We start from the raw sequence: 10,884 nt of genomic DNA on the forward strand, positions 1-10,884 counted from the left end.
TGCTGAAACCCAAACATTTTAGAATTTTGCTTTCAACGTCAGATGTCTCAGTGTGACCAAACACCCTCTCTCCCTAGAGCAACTTCTTTCCATGACCAGAGGGACCCACTGTGATGTAGAAACTGGAATGCTGGCTCTGGAATGACACACATGTTTTGTGTCCGACCTGCTATTAAGTAGGAGTGGACAGCTCACTTTTTCTCGGTGAGTCTTGGTCTTCTCAAGTGTACTAGTAAGATGGGGATACTCATACTTTCCTTGTGATGTTCTTAAGTTGAGGGAAAATATATGTGATGTTCCCCAACAATGCTTAGAAAGCATTAGGTGCTTAATAACTAGTAGCTAACCTTTAGAGTTACTAATGTGAAAACCTTTGTCACTTATTCATTCCATAAATATTTATTGAGCACTGCTAGGTTCCAGGTTCTGTAACAGTTGCCCAAAGTCACTCGGTGGGTAAATGGCAGAGGAATAGGTTTCAGGAATAAGATGGAGAATCTTCCCTTCGTTCATCTTCCTTGGAGAAGACCATCTACCTGATTCCCTTGAGGGTCTTGGATTAGTTTGTAGGGCTGCCATAATAAATTGTCACACACGGAGTGCCCTAAAACAACAGAAAACCTTTTTTTCTCATAGTTCTACAGGCTAGCACCTGAAGTCAGGATGTCAACAGGGCCACTTCCCCTTGAAGGCTCCAGGAGAGAATCCTTCCTGGCCTCCACAGCTCGTGGGGGCTCCCAGTGCTCCTTGGCTCATGGCAGCAACATTACATTCTCCTTCTCTATCTTCACATGGCCTTCTTCCCTGTGTCTTTTTTCTCTGTTGTCCCCTTTTGAGTCCTTTATAAGGACATCTTTCATTGGATTTAGAAACCAACCTAATCCAGGATGGTTTCATTTTGAGACCCTTATCTCATTTATTTCTGTAAGGACTTTTATTCCAAATAGGGTCCCATTCCATGGTTCTAGGGGGACAGATCTGTTGGGAACAGCTATTCAACCCACTATACTAGTGTTACCCAATATCTGCCTTCTAGAAAATGGTATAACACTCTGCAAAGTTCAAGCATTTGTACTCAGAAGAGGGAGCAAAGAAATGAGGCTGATCATCATCATTATAATCAAGTCTTACACACTGGATTTTAAAAATGTTTTTATTTATTTTTTCATCACTATTTATCTCCCTATACCTTCTTCTGCCTCCACTCCCCCTCTCCTCCCCACATTACCACACTGTTGTTCATGTCCATGAATTCTTTCTTTTTCTTCTTCTTTTTTACTCAATCTACCTGATCCCCCCACAACATCCTCAGTCTGCCTGCTCTCTATCTATGAGTCTGTCTCTATTTTGCTTGTTAGTTCAGGCTTGGGTTGTGTTTGAGCATTTTGGGGGAAGTGGAGAGGGCAGCAATGTAAGGCAGTAAAAGCACCAAGACAGTGAAGTTGGTGGTCTTATTGCCTTGACTCCTTTGGGGCTGGGGTGCCCTCTACCAAAGACCCAATATTTATTTTATTAAAATATAGCTGGCACAAAATATTATATTAGTTTTAGGTGCACAACATAGTGATTCAACATTTATATACCTTATGATGTGATCACCACAATAAATCTAGTAACCATCTGTCAACATACAAAGTTATTACTACATTATTGACCAGGTTCCCTGTGCTGTACATTACCTACCTCTGATTTATTTATTTTATAACTGGAAATGTGCCTCTTATTCCCCTTCACTCTTTTTTACCCATCCCTCTCCACTCCTCTGGCAACCATCCATTTTTTTTCTGTATCTATGAGTCTGTTTCTGTTTTGTTTTATTTGTCCAGCTGTTTTGTTTTATTTTCAAATTCCACATATAAGTAAAATCATCTGTTATTTGTCTTTCTCTGTCTGACAACTTTTACTTATCATAATACCCTCTTGGTCCATCCATGTTGTCTCAAATGGCAAGAATTTATTCTATTTTATTGCTGAGTAATATTCTATGCTATACATGCACCACATCTTCTTTATCCATGTATCTATCAATAGACATCTGGATTTCCCCACATTTTTTGGCTATGTTAAGTAGTGCTGCAATAAACATAGGGGTACATATATATTTTTTTGAGTTAGTGTTTTTGTTTCTGTGAATAACTACCGTGAAGTGGAGTTGTTGGGTCACATGGTGGTTCTATTTTTAATTTACCGAGGACTCTCCAAACTGTTTCCATAGTGGCTGCACCAATTTACTCATCAGGTTGTCCTCTCCATGTAGTTATCTCTTTGGAAGCTGGCACCACACTCTCCTTGTCCCTTCAGACCCTCAGGTGACAGTGGCTTCCCATTGTTACCATCATGCAGAACAGAACTATTCTAGGTCTCCCTCCTTAAACATTGACCACATTATTGGAATGAGTCCCTTACTTAATTTCTCCTCAAACCTCCCTACTGGGATATGTCATCTTTTTGCCATTAGGACTCTGGCAGACATTCCAACCACAGGTGGCACCAGAAAAAGAGACCCTCAAAATAAGCTTCTGGGGTTAGGATGCTCAAATATTTAGAAACACTCATCCAGCCTCTTCTCAGTGGGAAAATGGAACTGGGGGAGTCTGTGTCCTGCAGAGACATGTGATTACAAAACCATCACCAGCAAGGCAGGGGGTGAAGTGCAAGTGTGAGCAAAGTACTGACAGAGCCAAGGAAACTGAACCCACAGGGACATGGCTCTGAGCTGTCCCCTCCATCCTATAGACACTCTCACTCCTGGATTTTTAACTCAAATGATCAAAATCAAGCACTTTATTGCTTCAGTTATTATAGACTGGGGTTTCTGTTATTTGTTCCCCTTCCCCATATACACACCTTTATATGACAGAGGAAAAAAAACTGCTAAAAATGTTGGCAAAGGATCAGAGGGATGTAAGTAGGGAAGGAAGGAAGAAGAACATAAAAAGGGGGTGAAAAGAGTTTCTGAAGCTCCCAGGGCTGGTCAGTGGCAAATGTCAACCTGAACTCCTAAGCCCCCATCTGTCATTCTTTTCCACCCTCCACACCCACTCCTTTTAGTGAGTGTAGATTGCCCTGTAGATACTGTCATTTCAGTCTTGGCTTAAAACTTCCCTAGGGTTTTACAGCCTTAAACAAATAGCTGTAGAGCAGAAATTGAAATCCAAACTTGTCTTTTCCATTTGCTACTCTTCAAAGGACAGCTGGCTTCACTGTAATTTCTCCATGTGGGCAGCATGCTCCCTGGTATAGAACATCAAACATTTAATCTCTGAATGTTGCTCTGTCTCTCTGGCTCTCACCATGAATACCCTCACTGCCTCTGAAGGAGCACAGCAAGTGTTTAAGATCCTTTGATGATATGCCCCTTAATTGAATCCTTTGAAAATGAGAAATTATGAACCTTTCATGAGAAATATCCTGGGCAGTATCCCATAATGGTAATTGACAAGATCTGAGAAGTCTAAAGTCAGGTCTTCAAATCCATTGCTGCTCATAATTATTATAGGTGTGATCATTAATAAGCTCCATTTCCATTTCCCCACTTAGAAGAGGAATGGATGTTGGATTCTCTGACAAAATCGTGTCCATGAGTCAGGCAAAGAAGCTCTGAGCCAGCCTGGGACAACTCAGGGCAGCTGTAATGCAGCAGATACTCCCTCAGTGGTTGGAAGACCAGTTCTCTAATTTCAGGACTGCTTGTGACCATGGGCAGTCATAAAACTCCTGAGTTCAGCTTCCTCATCTGTAAAATGGGAATAAGTTAATTTTGGCAACCACATGAGGACTGTTTTCAGTTGGAAAAATGCTTTATTGATGCAAGTTATCATCTTCATCATATCATCACTGTGAGCCTGGTAATCATATGTGGTAACATGGCTCTGGTTTCTGCTTTATTCTTTTGTTCAATTATTTAGATTTGATGTTGCTTCTGTTATATATTCTAATTCTATTTATATTAGGCATAGCGATTCAAAAAAATTCACCACGATTTTCTCTTCAATTATCCATCCCCCCTTTTTATTTTACTCTTCCTTCATCATTCTCTTGGCCATCCTTTACTAGTATGGTCCCCATTCTTCTCCTGAAATGACCAAAATAATGTCTCAACATCTTCACATTATCAAACATTGTTTTATTTAGCTTTACCTACAATGATCCTGTGTAACACACCACCCTGAATGCAGCGGTATACTTGACAATGATAAACAGATGTCTTGCTCACTTGTCTATGGGTTGGCTGGAGTTTGGCCAATCTAGGCTGGGCTCCAAGACATGAGTCACATTTACATCTGCTCCACTGTCTCCCTTCTTCCCAAACCAGCAGATACTGAAGGCATGTTCTTCTCATTGTGAAAAGCAGGCATGCATATATAAACACATGTTATTCCATGGACCAAATACTGTTCGTAATGCCTCACTGATTAAATCAAGTTATGTGGTAAGCCCTGGGTCAAAGGGTGGGTGACAACCCATCACATGACAGAGCCAGCATCAATGGAGTGGCAAGGAAATGAGTATTTGCTGAACAAAGGTTTAATGCATCACAGACTATCTCATTCAAAAATCTATGCCTAATTGACACTAGTAGATTCCATTTTTATGCCTTCTAGGAATAACAAATTTTATATGATCTTTCTTTTTTAAAAAAATATATTTTTTATTGCCTTTTAAAGAGGAAGGGAGAGGGAGAGAGAGACAGAAACATCAATGATGAGAGAGGACCATTGATTACTTGCCTCCTGTCACAACCTGGGCACGTGCCCTTGACTGGAATTGAACCAGAGACCCTTCAGTCAGCAGGCAGATGCTCCATGCACTGAGTCAAAATGGCCAGGGCAGTATATATGATCTTTCTTTAACACTTATAGCATTTCTTCTTTTGAGAATTGCTCGCACATGTTTTTCTGTGGGGGTATTTCTCATAGTGAATTGTTAGAGGACTTTATAAACTGAGGATATTAATTCTTTTCACTGGTCAAGGAAAATTATTGTAGGTTATCCTCTGCTTTTTAAGTTTGTGTGTTATACTTTAATATGCAAATATAAATTTCTGCTATGCTCAAATATATAAATTTTCAGTTTATAATTTCTGCCTTAGTTGCCATACTTAGAAAGACTTTCCTTACCACAGGATCATATACCTATATTTTCTTTTGGTTCTATTTGATTATTTGATTTGGTTTTCAGACATATATATATATATATATATTGTTCAAACTGAGGTTAGGGAAAATAACTATCTTGGTTATTACATACTAGTGGCCCGGTGCACAAAATTCATGCATAGGGTGGGGGTGTCCCTCAGCCTGGCCTGCACCCTTTCTAATCTGGGACTCCTCGGACACCCCTCTTGCAATCTGGGACCACTGGCTCCTAACCACTCACCTGCCTGTCTGCCTGATTGCCCCTAACCACTCTGCCTGCAGGCCTTCACTCCCCCATGGCTGCCCTCGCCAGCCTGCTCGCCCCCAACTGCCCCCCCACCAGCCAACCTGCAGTAGGACATCCCTCTTGCAATCCAGGACCACTGACTCCTAACCACTCACCTGCCTGCCTGCCTGATTGCCCCTAACCACTCTGCTTGCTGGCCTGCTTGTCCCTAACTGTCCCCCTTGCACTGGCCTTCTTGCCCCTAACTGTCCCCCTTGCACTGGCCTTCTTGCCCCAAACTGTCCCTTCTTACCAGCCTGATCGCCCCCAACTGCCTCTCTGCCAGCCTGATCAACCCAAACTGCCCTCCCCCATGGCCTGATTGACCCTGACCACCTCTGCCTTGGCCCAGCCACCATGGCTTTGTCCGGAAGGACATCTGGAAACTGACCCTGACCACCTCTGCCTTGGCCCAGCCACTATGGCTTTGTCCGGAAGGACATCTGGAAGGTCTCCTGGTCTAATTAGCATATTACCCTTTTATTAGTATAGATATCTTAAGTTATATGGTCAAGCTGACTTGACTCTTTTTCCTATAGTACAGGTTTGAGAAAGGGATTATTTTATATTCCTAAATGTATAATCATGTTTTATGTTTAAGATGAGCCTTAAGGAAGAATTCACTCAAGGAGTGAATAGGCTGAATTGTGGATACTGTTAGGGGTGGTTAAGGGAGATTAGGTCACCCAGAGCCTGGGTGACCACCTGAACAAGGCAGGGCTGGTGCGAATGTGTGTGCCAGGACCTTTAGATGTTCACCAGAGCATGGGCATGCTATGGGCCCATGATGGAAGAGGTCAAGGGCTGAGTCCCAGTGCCATGGATTCAGGGCCATGGTGAGAAGTCCAACGTTTACTCCAGGTATGATGGGCAATTTCATCTTCACTGTGCTCTCTTTGTCCAAGGACCCCTCCAGCAGGGAGCAGGTTAAGGATCCAGCACCAGGAGCCACAGTCTATTCTGAGGAGCTGGCTCCTCTCTTCCTACTAAAAGAGAAAGAAGGAGCCCTCTGCTACCTGCTGGGCCACTCATCAGACCCCAGGCTTGGGTCTGGGCAGTGAGAACTCAGAGAAAAACTGCCAGGGTTTGGGGGAAGGGCAATAATCCATTTGCTGTCCCAAGAAAGGAGGCCCATCCCTAGGGCAGTCAATGAAGTCAGCCCATCATCCTGACTTCCAGAGAGCAAGAGGCCCACATCAAAATGAGGAAGAAAACTCTTGTGGGAAAAGTGGTGTCTTGATGTTCCCGGCATTAGATTGAATTAGATCAAAGCGCAATATCCAGGCTGAGCCCCTGAGGAGACGTTTCTATCAGGTCGAGCAGCTCCCAAAGAGGCAGGTTATTCTGTTCAGCAAGCTTCAGTTGATGGCTGCTCTGAGCTGACGGCTAAGCTGAGAGCTCGGGGCCGCAGGAGACACTAAACAACATTCCCCAGCCCAGGCATAAACATTCTGGTTGGTGAGACAGGTGCACATACAAGTCACACTGGGGATTGTGCTGAAATAGACACCTAATCACAGTGCTACAGGCATAAACAAGAGGGAGAGAATAAGATTGACTTGGACCAAGTAATCCAGGTTACCTTTCCGGGGGCAGTGGCATTTAGGCAGGCCTAGATTTATTCTCAGGATGAAATCATAACACAGCCAGGGTTAGCTACACCATTTGTGGGACTCAATGAAAAATGAAAAGATGAGCCCCTTGTTCAAAATTTAGGAAAATGAATACCATTAAAGATACTAAAACTAAAGCTTTTTATTTTTCCTGTGGTCTCTCTCTCTCTCAATTTGTGTTGGTGTTTTCATTTGCCATTTAATGTCATTCTTAGTAAATTAAAATTAAAAGATTGAATTATTATCATGGATTTTCCCATTCATTTTCATATTGTGCGATGCTCATGCTAAATGTAAATATAAGAGCATTTATCTCATATTTAGAATTGCTGAAATTTTCCACTTGCACTTTATAACTCTAAGTACGCATGCATTTCATTCCTAGCACAACAGTGAAAATGATGCATGAAACTAGCTCAACTATTTTTCTTTCACTCATTCATATGCATACATTCAACCAACACTCTTTGATTTCTGCTTACTGATAAGCACGGAAGGGCTGCCCTAATTTTTCCTTTCCTTCTATGTCATCATTTTCAGTGTAAAGGGTTGGCTAACACAGGGAAGCAATGGCAGTAGGAAAGGATTGGCACAGTTCCTTGGACTTAGGTGTTCCTTTGAATGGCCTTGCCTTGTTTCTGAGCTTTAAGCAAGTTCTGGTTCAAACAGAAAACGTGATTCTGAGCTGCCAGTACTTCTACTTATTCCATCAAATATATAACACGTTTACCTTCTGTTGGCTTTGTGTCTCATTGAGCTCCTGTGCCAGGTAACCCCACTGGCTTTCTGTGCTCTAGAGGTTTGCATTGCCACCTGCAAATAGGGCATGAGGAAGGGTGGGCAGACACACTGCACTCCTGTCCTCTGCTCATGGGCATGCCCTATTGGTCACTGGGCCTCACTTACAATACATAAATTCAAAGATAAAGTGACTGAGAATTCCAAGAAGGTGACCACAGAGCTGTGACCAAGCGAGGTGCTCTTCTGAGAGCCACAGGCCATAGGTTCATGAAGCTTGCTCTGACAGCAGCTACCTTTTCATTTTTTAACAATCACTTAAGTGATGAGTACTCTATATAAGTCACCTAACTCATTTTTACAGTAACCTTATATGTATCTCCATTACATAGATGAGAGAACTAAGGTTTGGGAAAATAACTATCTTGGTTGAGATCCAGCAGCCACCTGCTGTGTGACCCTGGGACCCAAGTCCTAGGCCTTGGCTCTCTCCCTGTGGGGTACAGTAGGCAGCAGAAGGACCTCCCAGGTAAAGTGAAAGGACTGTGAGCTTGGTGTGTGCACTTCTGCATGAGTCCATCAGAAAGGAATGGATGCATTTCTCATTTAATCAGCACCTTCTAGAATATTTGGATTAAACTAGCATTTCATCAATTTATTGGGCTAGAATGCAACTTTATTTTCTTCTTAGTATACCTGCCTTTGGAAATCACTCTATTCCCACTCTGAGAGAATCCCATTGATTCTGTGAGGTTCAGAGCAACAATGCTTGGCTTGTAATGTTACTGTGTAATCAAAGGAGAGAAGCAGGCAGAGGCCTTAGGGAAATTCTTAACACAAAAGAAGTGTGGTGTAAATAGTAGGTAATTTTTTATTACTGTTTCAAGAATAAGTCCGGCCAGTCAAAGCCTTCCTTGACACTTTAGGTGAAACTCATCATAAAATTTTTCTCTCTTTCTCTGGGATCATAAGCTATAATTATTAAGGAAGCCTGAAGCTTCTGAGGACCTGGGGGCCATCTTGCTGTTATATGGAGAGAGTTTGGTTAAGAATTAGGCCAAATAGAGAGACATACGGCTGAAAACAAAAATAAATAGAGGGAGAAACAGAAAGAGAGAGGAGAGAGAGAGAGAGAGAGAGAGAGAGAGAGAGAGAGAAAACTGGATCACATTATTTGAACTCCTGTACCACACTTGAAGCTAGTCCCCAGGGGTTCCCAGATACAATCTTTTGCTCTGTTAATTTATTTTGTCACCTGTCACTTATTAAAAAAGTTCTGATTAATGCTGGAGGACACATTAATGTCTACACATGCAAAGTTAAATAGAGAGCTGTGGTTATTTACTCATCATTTATTAATAAGTCAATAATTTTTTCTTGCCAGCCATGTTCGTGGTATGTTCTGGGTGCTATGCATGCATAGTTCTCAGGAAAGTTTGAGACGCTAACATTCTACACTTGGACAATCACGCATCCCAGCTTGCCATGGCAAGAGCTGGTTTACATCAGTTGTCCTCTAATAATTATTAATAACATCCCTTTTACTCTCACAAAGTTGTTGATTTTGAAGACAAGTCATATGGTCTCATATTATGATGGCATTGTACACAGATGCAGTGGCAGCTTAAGGAAAAGACCACATCGAATACAAGTTCCATGAGGACAGACTTAACCTGCTCTGTTTCCTGCCCTGTTCTGCAACCAGGCCTGGTGCACAGCAGAGGCTCGTAAACACGTTTATGAATGAGTCTAATGCAGCCTTCGAGGTCGCTGCAAAGAAATTGCCTTAGATTTGAAATGTGAAGGCTGCTGGAGAGTTTCTGTGTGAGAACAGATAGAGAGAACAGCCATTGCAAAACTGGAAGAGTGTGAGGAAGCTTGCCTGGTTTGGGGGCTAGACACAATCTGATGTTGCAGAACTACTTACAGTGAGATCTGGGAAACCACTGGAGGTGAAACCACCTGAACACAGACACCGGAACCTAGAGAGTTGGTCTGTTTTAGGAAAAGCGTAAACTTTAATCTGAGTATAATGCAGGCTATAGGGGTGTTTAAGCAAGGGAGTACTTTGCATATTAAGGGAGATCTTTTTTGCTGCAGTAGTAAGAGAGCCCAGGGTAAGAAGCAGAGAGTTGGGAAGATGTGCCTGAAGACTGTGAGAATCAAAGATGATAATAATACAAAAGGCAGAATTCATTTGATTTCATGAAGTGTAATGCATTCAACTGAAAAAACACAGTTAGAAATTGTCCTTTAATTTTTTTCCCAACGTTAAGTTTATTGTTTGTTTTACAGACTGTTAATGATAGTGAATGGTGTTTTTTTAATACCCTTATTTGGCAAAATGAAATGATGCCAGTCTTGTTACACCAGGGACCCATACAATTCTACAGTTCTTACAATTTCAGGGAAATTTTTACTTATCTGTTCAATTCCTAACTTCATTTCCCCTGCCCCAAGGAAGAGTGGATACATCCCTGAACCCAGGAATTGGCAACAAGATTGTAAACGAGGAGATAGATTTAAGGAGTAAATACCTCTGTGAAATCAAATGAATGGTCAATGGTCGGTTCCATATTGAGGTAGGAGACTCTACTTCAGTTATCTGGATGCTTCAAGTGCAGGTATGAGTTTGTATTCCTAGTCTGACTAGTGCAGCTAATTCCCTTGGCTATCCATTTCTGCTTTCATCTGTAGCTATTTCCAGTGTTGAAATGATCATATTATTTTGTCTTGCTGAATATAAATATTTCCATCTCTTGGATGAGAAAGCAGAAAGGGGATATGTGAAGCCATGCTTAAACATATCATCAGGCAACATAGATTTCAGGAACAAGACATTCCCTTTCATATAACCGCCTGCCATTTGATATATATTGATTTATGAAAACGCTTGGGAGAGTAGGGTTTGGTTTACATTTCTGAATAATTCCTTCACTCTTTAAAGAAAACATCTTTCAAAGATGCATGGCCCAGGGGCCATTATTCAGCTTTCAGATTCAGTTTCAGTCATCAGAGAGAGGTTGCTGCTGCTAAATCATCGGCTCTTAGGAGCTCTGTGTTGGGATCCTAAAGCTTTTTCAGAGCAAATAGGCAAGTTGCTGCTCTT

The sequence above is a fragment of the Myotis brandtii genome, unplaced genomic scaffold (genome assembly GCF_000412655.1).
Source record: "Myotis brandtii unplaced genomic scaffold, ASM41265v1 scaffold223, whole genome shotgun sequence".
In the NCBI taxonomy this organism is placed as follows: Eukaryota; Metazoa; Chordata; class Mammalia; order Chiroptera; family Vespertilionidae; genus Myotis; species Myotis brandtii.